We start from the raw sequence: 14,983 nt of genomic DNA on the forward strand, positions 1-14,983 counted from the left end.
AAAATGGCCAACAGGTACACAGAAAATGTGGGCTTTTGGTACATTGCACAGTGTGTACATGTTTTTCATAGCAAGATCTTTAGACCTCAAAAATTAGAGGAAACAAACACAGACAAATAGAATGCCATCAAACTGAAGAATCTATGGGTGAGTCTATGGCCTCACAGAAAGAAATATCCCAGACGTAAGACATCTTGGAGCATCAGTAGTGTTTAATACATGGAAAGTGCCAGAACTAACAAACAAACTAACAAAACTCCTACAGTGAAGGATTATGGCAAAGAGATATGGGTGTTAACTCGAAGGGCTCCAAATGAATACAGCAATATGAGCAGCAAAATAAAGGAAGAACTATTGTGCTATTAGCAAAAGTCTAAAATAATTACCTATGGAGTCATGACATAAGTAAATGATTGCATATATGCATATATAGGAGAAAAGAGATAGATCTCCTATACTGAGTAAGTATGCGTAAATTTATAGGGACTCCACCCCTAAAGAGTCAGAGAATGAGAAGTAAAGAAAAATGGTAATTTTCCAATAGAGAAAATTGCCAAACTTCCCCTCAAATCAAAGGGCCCAAACTAATGTCAGTAGCAGTAAATAGAGTGCATAGAAGGTATCCATAAAAATGTGATGAGACTGGCCCTTTATCTTTTTGCTCTTCTTTCCAAAACTACAGAATTCCAGTTGCATAATGATGAAAGCACCAATTGAATCCAAACTGAGACAGATTCTGCACAACTGATAAGTACTTCTGAATGATATCAAAATCAGCAAGCACTGGAAAGTGGTCATCACAACCAAGGGCTCCTAAGCAGACACAAGTACTGAAAGCCATGTGACACTCTGGATGGGATCCATGAACAGATAGGATGCTAGACAAAAGCTGAGGGAACCCGAATAAAGTGGGTACCTCAGTTCATCAATGGCAATAATGTCCCTTACTGCTTTGATATATTGCTACTAAGAGACTAGATGGGTGGTAGAAAGGAATTCTTTGTAATACTTTCATAATCATTCTGTAAATCAGATAAGTCTCCTGAATGAATGTTTATTGACAGAAAGGATGGAATTAAGACGCAATAACTTGAAAGCTGGTACACCTTAGTACCCTTCAGGGAACATCTGCACTACCACGCTGGCAAAGTGTCTCCGATCTTCTCAGCCCAGTCAGGCTATGTCATCAGCCACTCCAGTGATGGCACAATGGATGTAGGAGTAATATAGTCATGGTGATGGAAATGGAGACTCCACCTGTGCCATCTTCCTGCACTCCAATCCACCAAGGCGGATACATTACCTCCACTCCCTAATGAATGTCTATCCTAGGAGCTACAGCATCCCTGACGTGGTACCAGGCCTCAGGACAAAAAGCCACTTGATGTCCATCCTGTTTGATTAGGTCCCCTCCACTTTAGAAGGCTAAAGGACATTCAATGGGTATGAAGATAAACTGCATTTGGAAGGCAAGCACTGGATTTGTGGGTCAGTTGATTACTTTGTCTGAGATTGAAACTTTCTGGGAAGCACCAGAAACTGGAGCTCCTGAATTACACTGTAGAAACAGCCTAAGCTATGCAACATTCATGGAAAATCTATTGCAAATGCAGCTAGCTTCTTTCTCGTAGTGGACTCATTGAAAGTTTTATAGGGGTGTCTTCTGCCATTCTCTTCGGCTCTGTGATTACCCATAATTAAAGTGCCTGTAGGATTTTTTGATTCAAAACATGAGAGTTGAGAGTGTACTGGGTCATTTAGGATAGGCAGGATCATCATGGACAAACAGAAAGGAATGCTCAGCTTGTCAATGTGAAAAAATGTTAGTATCTCGGGCTATTGTTTGTGCCTCACATGCTAGTGATTCAAGCCAAACTGCATGGCAAGATGTGGGGTGATAGAGGATACTGTAGAGTAATTTTCTGAATGGCCTTGCTTTAACATGTGCTTTCAACCTTCCCTGTGAAATTTGCCCATGATCCTGGCCTCTTAATCACTTAGCAACTCGAGTTCCGCTCGGAGATAAACACTGCGCACTTCCGTTTGTGAAATTGTTTCCCTTTAATTAAATGAGGGGAGGGGGAGTTGCAGTTATTTTCAACTCTCTGCACAAATTACTACCCAGTGTAAACCAAATAATGTATTGTAGGTAGTATTTATTCTATTTCTTGTACCGTCTATTGATGTATGTTGGGCTTGTTCTATTTTGGGGGCACTGCCATGGTAACTGGGCTCCTGATAAAAGCCTGTGGCAGAACAGAACTTGAACATGCAGAACTTCAGACAAATGACGAAATAAAGAGTCAGCCTCAGCAGGCTCAGAAATAACACTTTGGATACCATGGTTTGCTCCTGGGTGTATTTCCCCCAGGAACTTGGAAGCCCTAAGGGGCTGGTCACAGGGTTTGCTGGACACAGAGTTGTTCCTGAACAGAATGTTAGAAGAAAGGCTTTTCTCAAAGGTACTTCTCTCCCCTGATCTGCATCTGTGGCCCAGGCTCTTGTTCAGTTTTCCCCTTTGGGTTAAATTCACAGAAGACATGAGCTGATCTCAGTTTTCAGAGAGCCAGAGTAACTTTGGAATTGTCCCTTAGTCCCTGCCCTTGAGGCTGAGTCCTTCCTGGCCCTGCCTTTATCCTGAAGGGCTTCCCCAACCTGGAGCCTTGTGTTCCCTGACTATAAATTTGAATACTCTTGGAGATCCCTGGGACTCAAAGTTTATTCTTCTGTTGAAATGTCTGCAGGAGCACAGAATCTCTCCTGCAGACATTTCTTTTGGGTTTTTCTTTAAAAATCTACCCAATGTTTTTTATCTGAACAAGAACTTATGACCACAAGCAGTGATGAGGTCTTACTCTGCTGTTGTAATTTCCTCCCTACTCGGCGCTCCTCACCCTCGATCCCCATCCCAGGCCTTTCTTCTGCTTTTTGCCATCTCTGGGCTTGATTTAATTTGATCCCCAAGTCGGGCTCTGAAGCAGCAAGAAGCTCATGCAGATGTAATGCTTGCAATGAAACTTGTTATGTGGTTCAGAGCCAGGGTGAAACTGGCTTTATTATTCTTTACCAGGAGAATATTGACCATGCTCATAAAGATGCATGAGCTAAACTGTCCAGGTTTGACTTCCATCTAAAAGCAATAGGGTCGCCATCTCTCTGGAATCTCCTCAGCCGGGCTAGAAAGGAACCAGGTGAAAGATTCACTGTGGTGTTCCCCAGGGCTCACAGGGGAGGCCTAAAGAAACAAGACTTCCCTGTCAACTTCCCAGCCCAAAGAAAAATAAACTTGGGCACAGTCAGGGTCAAGAAAAAAAATGGAGAAACTCTAACTTGAACTCACATAAAATCTGAAACATTCTTGAATTCAGAGCCTCTCATCTCAGCCATCATTTCTTAGCTGTGGCAAGCTTGGGGCAGGCTCTGCATTCCCTCTTGTCTTTGTCATCAAGCCTGCTGCCCCAGCCCTTGGTGCCTGGCACTTGTCTGCCACCAAAACCCATCATCATCTTTGGCATTCTTCTCCGTTCTCTCTTACCCCAAAGCCTTAGGCACGAGGCTTGATCATCTCACAGCTTCCAGCAGCGAAGGGGCCCCTGGATGAGAAATCTCCAACACAGCTTTGCCTAACCCTCACATTCTCTCTGTTTACTTTTACAGGTAGTGGGAGTCCCACATCTCTTTCTGGCCACACCTCTATTTCTCTTCCCCCCAATATCCCTGTGCCGTAAATTATAGAAACAACTGCTTTCCCTTTCATTAGCCTTCTTTCATGGGATCCCAGGCATTTCCAGTTAGGGAGGTCAGCTATCATGCTAACTCTCACCTTCCTGAACCACATTTAATCAATTCTTGCTCCAGTTCATCAAATACTCCCCTTGTCGGTGACATATATATATTGTGTGTGTGTGTGTGTGTGTGTGTGAAGGTGTAGGGTATAGTTGGAGATTATGGAAGCACTGGGGCAACAGGTGTGCAGTTTTGCCACTGGCTTAGGTTAAAAAGCAAACAGGTATCTAAAGGCTGCACTCATTTTGTTATTTACAAAGAAGAGTTAATAATTTGGGGCCAAAAGAGCAAACACAGAGGTGCCCTTGAACGTCCACATCCTCGTCTGAGGTGAACGTGTCTTAAGAGTGGTGGCATGGAGGAAGTTAGGGACAGTCGGGATAGATTCCATCTGACTGGCTGCAGGAATACCAAAAGGGGGCTCTGTATTTTTAAGGGTAACGGAATACTTCCGGCCCATGCAGGATTGAAATTTTAATTATAGGACCTGTGGATGTCAGCAATGCTCTTTGAAAAGAATAGCGTAAAAGCTTGCAATCCCCCCAAGAATACAGAGCCCGTTTTAGAAATGGCCGTCAAAGACAACAAAAGTGAAATGCGCAAAAGCCTGCTACGCAGGGCGGTGCTGGGCAACCAGTGCAGCGCAGCCTTCCCCTCCTCCACGCTGTTGCTAGGATACCAGAGGGCCACACTTCCATCATCTCCATCCTTGCTGCGAGATTGAGTAATTGGTGTCTGGATGTGCGTGTGCTGGTTCCCAAAATATCTCTTTTAAAAAGACTGAGAGGGACGTGGAGCCGGTAGGTAGGATGATGAAGGGTAGGCTGTGTCCCATGAGGGCAGCAGGTTCCAAGAGTCAGGAATGAAGCCGAGGAGGGATGGGAGCTCCAAGGAAAGTACAGACATGGGGACCTGCTTACAATTTTCACAAGTTCTTTCTCCTTCTCTTGCTTGCTTTTGTTGTTGTTGTTGTTGTTGTTGTTGTTTTTTGAGACTGAGCTACAAAGTGGAACCTGTAAAGTAGTGGGAAAACTAGCATTTGGGGTACGGTGTAGCATGGGTTTCTTTTGTGGTGCTGAGACACAGCAAAGAGAAAAGGACACACACACACACACACACACACACATTTGAATTCACACATGTGTACACACACGTTGTACTGATGAAAATGTTTGCTTGCACTGCAGGGAGCCAGTGACAGATGCAGTCAGGCCCACAGCTGAAGGGCTTTGGAGCAGTGGGGAGCTGGGGATGGGGTACGGCCCTGTCTCTAACAGCTGCACAACTCTTACTGACCCTTTTCCGTTTGCTTTTCTCAAATGTCCCCAGGCAGGATTGAGCTTTGCACATTCTCAAGATATGCTTTCAATCACCAGTTTTCTTGAAGTCTAACCTCCTTCTCAATGGAAGCAATGGAACAATGCCAGATTGTTTCTTTGTGGAGGTATTCAGTTCTCTCCTTTTATTAACAAGAAATATTGAACTGATAGCTGATTCTACAGTTTAAAACCCATTTGTTTATTTGAAGGAGTTAGAGTGAGAGAGCGAGAGTATAAGAGTCTGCTGGCTTTAGGCTGGTCCACTCACCATCACTGTAGCCATCCGGGGAGTGAAGCAACGGATGGAAAGCTTTCTCTGTTTCTTGGTTTCTGTATTGCTGTATCATTCTTCCTTTTAAATAAATAAATAAATAAGCGCTCTTTAGACTTTATTATTTTCCCTCTAGTCACACTTGTCATACTATGTTTAACTTATTCAAAGATCCAGTGTTTAACAATGTGCCTTTCCTTTAGCTGAGGAAGGCCGGCAGTGGATTCAGGATGTATTACTCTCTTTCCTGATACTAAAAATGGGGTCCAAGAATCAGGGAAGTCTTCTTTACAAACACTGGCCAGGTGTTTGAATGATCTGCAGGTCTATCAAGAATTAGAAAGCACACCCCACCCTCCACTTTGAGCCCTTTGAACTCTGGGGACCTTGTTCATACTGGTAGAGGAGGGGGAGTCTGTTCACCTTCCTCCTCCCAAGAACTCTAGAGCAGAGGGTGCAAAATATTCGTAAATGTGCTTTGGAAAATGGAAAGGGTGCAGCGGACCGACAGTAGTCCTTTTGATGTGTGCTTGAGAAATTTATTCATTTTTTCTGGAAATACTTTTGAGATCTGTGCTGCCCAGCCCTTGGTAGGCACTGATCTGGTAGGCCTGAGTATGTGCACAGGGTTGGTGCCCTCTGTCAGCCATTTCATGTCTGCAATTCTGGGGAAAATGGTCCCCTGTCACTCTTGAAAACTATGTTCTGAAAGACTGCATCCTGTGAACCTGATGTATTCCCCCAGGTTGAACCTTTGCACAATGAGAAAAATGCTCTCTAAGGACTTCCATGAGTGTCTGTCATATTTTGTTTATGAATATTCCCCATGACACTAAGCTCAGACACTTAACTTCCAGTGTTAATGAACGCCAGGGTCTGATCATTGCATAAGCAAATGTTTCTTAGGAAAAACAAATAAAATTACTAGCCTATCTTTAGATTTGTAAATATCCCGCTTCACCCCCATCCGTATTGTTGGCTGTACAGGCCAATGAGCAATGCCTTCTACCTTTTCCTTGCTCATTACATGTGGCAGTGCCTGCTGTTCCTGCAATCCTCTCCTTCCCTAGTCTTCCGGGTTTTTCAAAGCATTCAGAGATATCCTGGATGAACCACAGAAGTGAGGAATTCTATTCATTGTGCCTATCCCATGGACATGTTTCTTGTTTGTTTTATGTGTTTTTTGAGAAGAGACGTAACTCAGTTAAACTTCTCTGACCCCTTGGGAAATTCTTTTCCTCTTGTACCAAGCATGAGGTGAAGGCTGGAGAATGGATGAGGAACAGGGAACTGTGGGCTGGATAGCAGCTTGAGCAGGCAGAGCTTGCTTCCTTGCCCTTTCTTCTGGGCACTTGGCAAGCTAGCTAGAGTTTTCAGTGGTGGGAGTGCTGGGGGCATGTGGGAGGAAGAACACAAGAGAATCACAAAGGGATGCCAACTAATAATGAACAAAAGTTATTTTGTATACTCCCAGGAGATCTGAGCCCATGGGCAGTAGTTCTGAAGAGGCAGATGTGGGTACACCACCAGGAAATCCTTATTAAGGGAGCTCTGTGAAATGTAAATGACTGGGGGTTAGGCTGTGTGGGGAGGTGTCCCAGTAAATGTCCTCTCCATAGGGCTGGATACCCAGAATGAAAAGCAAGGAAACCCATGGAATATGTCGCTCTACCTGCTTCCAAAATCAGCAATCTGAGACATTAGAGAATATCCAAGAGAGCCACTCAGATCCCCTTCCACCCCTCCCTGCAGCGCATCTTCCCACATCTTAAGCATTATTGACTCCCAACCACACACAGGTCATTATTTGTCTCCAAAATTTCCTGTCCCCCAAACAAGGAAAACAGTAGATAATTGTTTTCGAAGAAAGCTTCGATAAGTGCTTTTGGAGCATCTTCTATTGTGAAGTCCCCTATTCTAGCTTAATGGAACAAAATAGTCATTGTATTAAAGATGCCATAGAATGATTTCATTTTTTTTAATGTAGCCATAGTCACCTCATTTCCAGCAAGTGTAGAGAACGAGGTGGTGCTCTCCAAGTAACCCATAACCCCTCGGTTCTGAAGACATGGGTCATTCTCCAATAGGAAACTCTCATAGTTACTCAATTATCCACTTGAAAACCAAAATCCAACCCTCTCTTTCCACAGGGTCTGTGCCCTCTGTCAGCCATTTCATGTCTGCAATTTTGTTATGTGGGTTTTTCTGAGATCTCCAAACTGAATCAGAAAGAAAAAATGACTGTTTATCTGTGGGAGCACTTGAAGTCCTTCATACTACTACTAATTAATAGGAATAATTTATTTTATGCTTTTCAAACAATGGGTGGACTCATTTGAAGCCAGAGAAAATCTCACTACTATTAAGTTGATAAGGGACAAATTTATTGCTTATGAGGGAGGGTTGAAATGGCTTCTTCTAAAGCAATACACTCCCTGTTTCCAAATATACATTAGTGTACTATACTAGCCATCTAGGTTCATGTCCCTCTATCTTTTTTTTTCATCTTTCAAAATCCCAAATGTATTTATTTCAAATAAACAAGATGCCTAATGAAGGAAATCCCAAATTAATAATTATTTTAAAATTACATATTTTTGTTTCATTTAAAAGGCACACACACACATTCCACACTCAGAGAGATCTACACACTGATTAATTCCTTAAATGCCTGTAATGGTCAGGCCTTGGCTAGGCTAAAATCAGAAGGCTAAAGCCAGAAGGCTAAACTCCAACTTGGTTTCCCACAAGGGTGGCTATTGGGCCATCTTCCAATGTGCAAGAACAGAAACCCAGATTTGGAACAAAAGATTGAGACTGGGACTCAAACCATGCATTCTGATTGGGATGCGAAGTCCAGTCATGTTGTAAATCTTAAATCCCATCTAATCATTCAGCATCATCTTCCTATAAAGAATTATCCTAACCAGAGATGCAAAACCACTAAAATGCCAGCCTGCATCAAGTTTGCATGCTACTTGTAAGACATTTCAAGTAAAAACTTATTAGGTAAAAAAAATACAGCATTGTCACTCAAGCAAAAGCAAATGCCTAGGTGGTCCACACAGCCAAATGACTGGATAGATCAGAGAAGCATTATTTGAGGAAGACTCGCAGGGGTAAGGCTCAATGGCTGGTGTGGGTGATTCCTACTGCCCATGACTCTCTGGGGTTGTACACAACAGACTGACAGCACTGAATTTAGACTTTTGCATGGAGTCCTTGGTCTTAGTTCTGTGGGTCTTTTAAGTTGCATGATTAAAGTTGTACTACCTACCCCTGCATTACTCAGAAGCTAAGATTTCATAGCAAAGTGACTGCAGTGCCACTCTCAGCTGGATGTTGGCAGCTTCATTCTCAATGTCACAGGCTGTGTCGAAGCCTCACGTGTTATAACAAATTGCAGCAGAATAAGCCTTGTGAGAATGTGTGGTTGGAAAGCTACCAGCTGTTCTTTTGGCATAATGGGGGGCTAGAGTTCCAGTTTCTTTGGTGATCAGGATTGGTTGATGGATTTACTTAAGCACGGGATGGGAGCAGGTTTCCATGGAGCTCTGCAGGACACTTATTTTCTGAGAGAACATGTGGTTCAGTACTCCTTGGCTATTAACAACTTGCTTTTCCAATCTAACTAGTGCTCTCTCTAGCATTCCTGAACTGAAGTTCTAGGCATTCCCTTACATGGCCATTGGAAGGTTAAATGAGTTAACAGATGACCCCTGTCCTGGAAAATCATATGTGCTATATTTTGGTTAATTTATTTTAACTTGATATTTTGGAAGGTTTATTAAGTCTCAGTACTTCAGTTTTCTCAGTTGTGATCTTGGGATAACAATTGAACCATCTGTCTCCTAGAATGCATGGAAGGGTTGAGCAGGTTAACCTAGTGGTCCTTACAGCGGTTTTCTCAACAGTTAGGCTCACATCCTATAATAATCTTAAAATGGGTGACTAGAAGTTTTTACAACAAAATCAAGGTCTGGAGAGGATGATTTGGCTTATCTGTGGAGCCCTTCCAATGCAGTCATAGTTATCCTTATAAGCTGAGCCAGAGGAAACCCAATGAAGGAGAGTGGAAGGCAGGGCAACCAGGGGGGCAGCACTTAGAGTGGCATGGGCAAAAAGCAAGGGATGTCTAGAGACACCAAGGCACGAATCTGCCCTCCAGAGCCATTGCAGGGAGAGAAGCCCTGCCAGCTCCTCCTTTGCAGCCTTCCAACCCACAGAATTGGGAGAGAATGTACTCCGATGGTTTGGGTTCCCTTGTGTGTGGCCTTTCTTGACAACTGCCACCAGGCACTGATGTACACCTGTCAGGCCTGCACACAGCAGGCCTTCTTTGTATTATTCAATTTTTCTGAAAGACAGCATTTTCTTTAGTGAGTGTATTAGTAGATATTGGAAGTATTTATCCCATCCAAGAAATCAGGCATCCTTAGGAGTACATAAAACAGGTGTTGGTTGAAGAACAGGTTCATAGAATGAAGCACATGAGAATTGCCCAACACTGGACTCTATGTTTGTGATTTCAATGGCCAGAATTGTAACAAGATCAATATTATGGATATTTAAAAAGTCAAACAAGAGTTAGGATCTTTAATCACTCATACTGGTTTGTTACTGGTCAAAGCATGACCAATTCAACTTTCTTCTTTTGATCTATATCTTTTTTTTTCTGAGTAAGATATAATCCTATTTGGATTTTTTGGATGATGGTTTCTCCCTTTATATTCACATAGCCTTGAATTCCCCGCAAGTCCCTGCAGAGTTTGAATCTGAACCTTTTTCTTTCTTTTTTCTTTCTTTCTTTTTTTTTTTTTTGCTTCAACAAAATACATCCACACCACCAAGAAGAAGTGTTCAACAGACAAAATCCCTGGGGAGTTTGAACTTTGGGTCTTGCCCAATCATACCTTGTGTTCCAGAAGCCAAGGCCAGGGGTATTGGCTAGATGCTGCTGGTCTTCTCAGAAGGTTGAGGAGAAGAATCCAGTTGTGGGGAAACAGCACTGTGAAATCATGGGAAGCCAAAGTGTAGGTGGATCATTTTAAGGCTGCCAGACTCCTGCCAAACTATCTGTCTCCCCAAAACAAGTTCATGAGTTAAGCAACATCACTGCACAGAGTGGTCAAGAATGTGACACTTTTTTGGCTCTCAAAGCTGCTTTTACCTTGAGATGTCACAATACATGACATTTATCCTGGTCCAACAGATATGATTAAAAAACATGGTGATTCTGTTTTCTTGCTCTGTGTTGTTGCATGATAGCCATTAGCTGTGTGTTTGTGCACTCAGTTGAGAGGTAGAAAGCCAGAGAATGAGACAGAGAATGTTCATCCCCTGGCTCAACCCCAGTGTCCAAATAACTAGGGGAACTAGGATGTCGTTCATGTCTTACATGGGTAGCAGGAATCCAATCACTTGAGCTCGAGTCAGAGCTGAGGATCACACCCAGGTACTCCAGTATGGGATGTGGGCCTTCTAAATGACCTTCTCACCTCTACACCAAGTGTCCATCTCCACATGTGGATATCTGCATGGAAGTTAACTGAAAATCAACATTTCAAATTCAGTGACCTTTCCTATGTTAATCTCATGTGGGTAGCTGCTATTAAACCTAAGGCCACTTACCATCATCACCTTCAACCTATAAATGCCACAGGCACCATTGATGACCATATCTGAAAATGTAGACATCAGGGACCAGAGAAATGCCCATGTATCCTGGAAATTCTACAGGTTTTTCAAAAAGTAATCATGTCACTTTTAGCCTCTTTTTCGGAGGATGTTATTTATTGTAAGACATCATTTTTATTAAATACACTGTAGTACAAGAGAGACTTTCCATGTCAGGTTGAGAGAAGCTGGGCACATGATAACAAACAAAACTTATTAATTGTTTTAAACACTGTATTCAGGTGTCACTTTGAAATCAGCCAAGATGCAGTGGGTTTAGTAAAGCAATGGACCTCAAAACAGACTGCAAAACAAGAACCGGTAAGTATTGGCACAGAGACGTCACATTAAAAGGAAAGTGAGCCAAGTGAAAGGACAGAGAGCTCCAAATACCAGGTCACGACTGAAGGGAAGTGTATCTGCAGAGAGATCGAAATGGATGTGTCTACAGCCTGGATATATACAGACGTCTCTCCGACACAGACATAAACGCTGTTCCTTATCACTAGGCAGATTTGTAAGTCCTAGGGAATGATCAAGGAGTGCAGAGAGCAATATTTCACCATAATTTGGTCGTTTGTTAAGGGATTACATGTTTAAAGTCCACATTTAATTCAGAGACCTTATATTGAAAACATTTCCTGCTGTTTTATACATTTGGAAAGCAAGGGTAAGATATACAAGCTGCAAGATGTAGGCCTTTACATTACATTTCAATTTTCCCCAATTATTTTTATTTTTGTCCTACTCAAACCCACGACCACTGGCAGCTTTATTATGCAGGCTCCAGTATGTTGATTGTTCAGCCAACGTTCACTCGGGATCATTTTTACAAATGCACAGACCGAAGAATGAAAATAAACATGGACCTGGCCTAGAACACACAGACTGACAAGTGACATCCCGTCTTTCCCCATTTTGTCTCCTGACACATGTGTTAGGATGACAACAGGGTTGTTAGGTGGTGGCTGTGAGATTCACAGTGTTTTGCCTGCAATACATGTATATTTAGATACATTTTTTTGCTTGGCTTTGTTTGTGATAAATGGAACTACAATAAATAAATAAATAAATAAATAAAATAAAGGTCAAATGAAAGGGGAAGGAGATGCAAACTCTAAGAATATTCTAGAACCTTTGACTTGAGCAGCAATTGATTCATCCCATTCCTGACAACCTGAAAAGGCCCCTTCCTGAAGCTTTATTTTCATTGTAAATACCTCCCCCTGCAATCCTATTGAATGACATTTGAAATTCATGTGCAAGCCATCACACCCCTAAGTCTCCATATTCCAATTATGTGTTGTAAAGAATATGCTTTAACTGCTAACCTACACTCTTTTAGCATTAGGTCACTAACCATTCCTCCCATGAGACTTCTGTTAACAGTGACATATGGCCAAATCAAAGGTTAACAATGAAAATAGAAGTCCTTAACTCAGGGAGAAAGAGTAAAACAGGGGAGCAAGAAGAGTATATGTGTATACATGCAGTCACATTAAAAATAGATTCCATTAGTGTTATTGGTATTCTAACTTGCCCAATTTGCAAAAGGGAAGGTGGGGGAAAAATCCATCCTTACCCAGGGAACCCTGCTGCCATGCCACATTGCCAAAACACAGCATTCTACACATTAGGGGCTGCAGCCACACTCTGGCACTCCGATAGAAATCCTTATGAGTTTTGCAGTTTTTTGTGGAGTCTGAGATTCTCCCATTGACCTTTAAGACACTGATCTTCCAACATTCAATTAGGAATGCTAGGAATGCTTGGACTCTGAATGTAAGTATAAACCTGTCCCAATAGGACAAGCTAGGTGTAACACAAATGGGCAAAAAAAAAAAAAAAAAAAATCATCACATTTCTCTTCCTGACTCTTTACCTAAGGAGACCTTGTCAGTGCACATTTGTAAAAACCCAGAGAAAGGACTGCAGGTATTGGATGGCTTTATTTAGTTGTTTTGGGAAGCACATTGCCTTCCGTGTATCTTCCATCCATGCAAGTGCTGCACACAGTTGCAAAGCACGATGCAGCTCTACCCATGTGGGGAATGGGAACACTCACCATAATATGACATTGGGACATTTTGGTTATTTAGCATATTTAAGCAAATTATTCATATGGCACCCTACTTATAATTGTTTCTACTAATGTGTGCCTATAAATTTATACATAAACACACAAACACACTATATAGGTGTGTCTGTATATGTATAAATCAAGTATTTATAAGACATATATAAATACATGAAAGTACCACAGGTAGTGCTGATGTGAACACACATAGAATATGATTTCTGACATAAACCTTTATAGTGTAGTTCAAAGAGTATCTATTCTAAATAAGCCAGATGATGACATTGGTTCCATGTACAATGATTACGCTGAAGCTAAGAGTGTGATTCTATGTCACAGTATCTCAGCTGTTCGTCTTCTCACATATTTCCTTTTGCTTTTCTAACTTTGTGTCCTGATTTTATTAGCATGCTTTCTTTCCCAAACTGCTTGCTCTTATAGTACAGTCTCCAGTGGGCAGAATCATGAACTTTGGAGCCAGAGGGTTTGGATTAAGTCTCAGTTGTGCTGGACATCTGATGGGAGACTTAATGCATCCCTCTGAGAACCCCTGATCCGCAGATTCCCTACCTAAGAAAATATAGAAATAAATTGCTAACACATGCAGAAGTGTTTGGAAAGCCTCTTCCATTGATCAGGTGCAAATGGCAATGACATTCAGATGAGGTTGGAGCTGGAGGATTCAGTTTATCACTGCTACAGCTGTAGTTTCCACAAATTGATGGCATGTCACATTTGGAGATCCTTACATTTTAGAATAGGATGCTACTTTTTCCAAGATATCAGAAGACCATGAGAAAGGGGGTGGTGAATAACCATCATGAATATTCTAGGATAATCTGTGACTCGTTCAGCTACTTTGAAAGCAATCTAAGAGACTTCCATGACAGACATCTCTAACATCAGCACACACTCTTGGAACAACAAATGAAATGATAAGAATAACCAGAAATATAAACAACTACAAAATGCACTTGCATAGAACCTTTCATTTCAAGACCTTGAGGGACTTGTCAGAAGGTATAAGAGGAGGTTTTTTTTTTCTATAAAGGAAAACACAAAACTGGAATGAAATATTCTCATCCTCTCATATGCCATCAACAAGCCTTTGCACAGTTCATCTAGAACTCAATCCCCTTACATATTCCCTCCTTCGCTCTCCAATACAATAATAATAAAATACCTGCAGCTTCTTCCCCCAGAGACACAAAGTGACTAATCGGTGTAGGTTTTCTAGGTCATGGCTGATGGAATCTAGAAAAGGTTTTATACAAATCTGCCCCTTCCTTCCTGCTTCCCAGAGTTCCACAGTGTTTTAACAGTACCATGGGCCCTTGGTATGACATATGCATCTACGCATATATCATGGAGTATGGCTTTCATTATTTTAGGATGTGAATTCTGGAGGGGTTGCTTTCACAGACAGAGAACAAGGGACTCAACTCCCATGGCTCGCAGAGTCTGAAGGAACTGGACCATTGGTCTTGTCTAACCATCTCATCTGATGTGCCTGGGTTTTTCTTTGTTCTCTGTGAATGTTTGTGTTTCCAATGATTGAGAACTGGCTTTCGAAGCCTGCAGCAGAAAACAAGGTGCTCCAGTGATAAACTGGCACAAGCAAAACTTAAACAGAGCTCTTGCACCTTAGGAAACAAATATGAAATAAAATGGCCTTAGATGAATGCAAATCACTCCCTTTCAATCTGGCTCGAGTTAGAAAGATGTCAAGTTTAGCAAAGTTCCCCTCACAGAGGGTATCAAGTTTTCTTGAGGAACAGAAATATTTGTCTTCCTTGGTATGACTGACCATCCCAACAACAATAAATTTCTATTTGAATTTACACCTCTCTTGGC

Source organism: Ochotona curzoniae, unplaced genomic scaffold, assembly GCF_017591425.1.
Source record: "Ochotona curzoniae isolate NIBS_2020 unplaced genomic scaffold, NIBS_Ocur_1.0 scaffold_3208, whole genome shotgun sequence".
In the NCBI taxonomy this organism is placed as follows: domain Eukaryota; kingdom Metazoa; phylum Chordata; class Mammalia; order Lagomorpha; family Ochotonidae; genus Ochotona; species Ochotona curzoniae.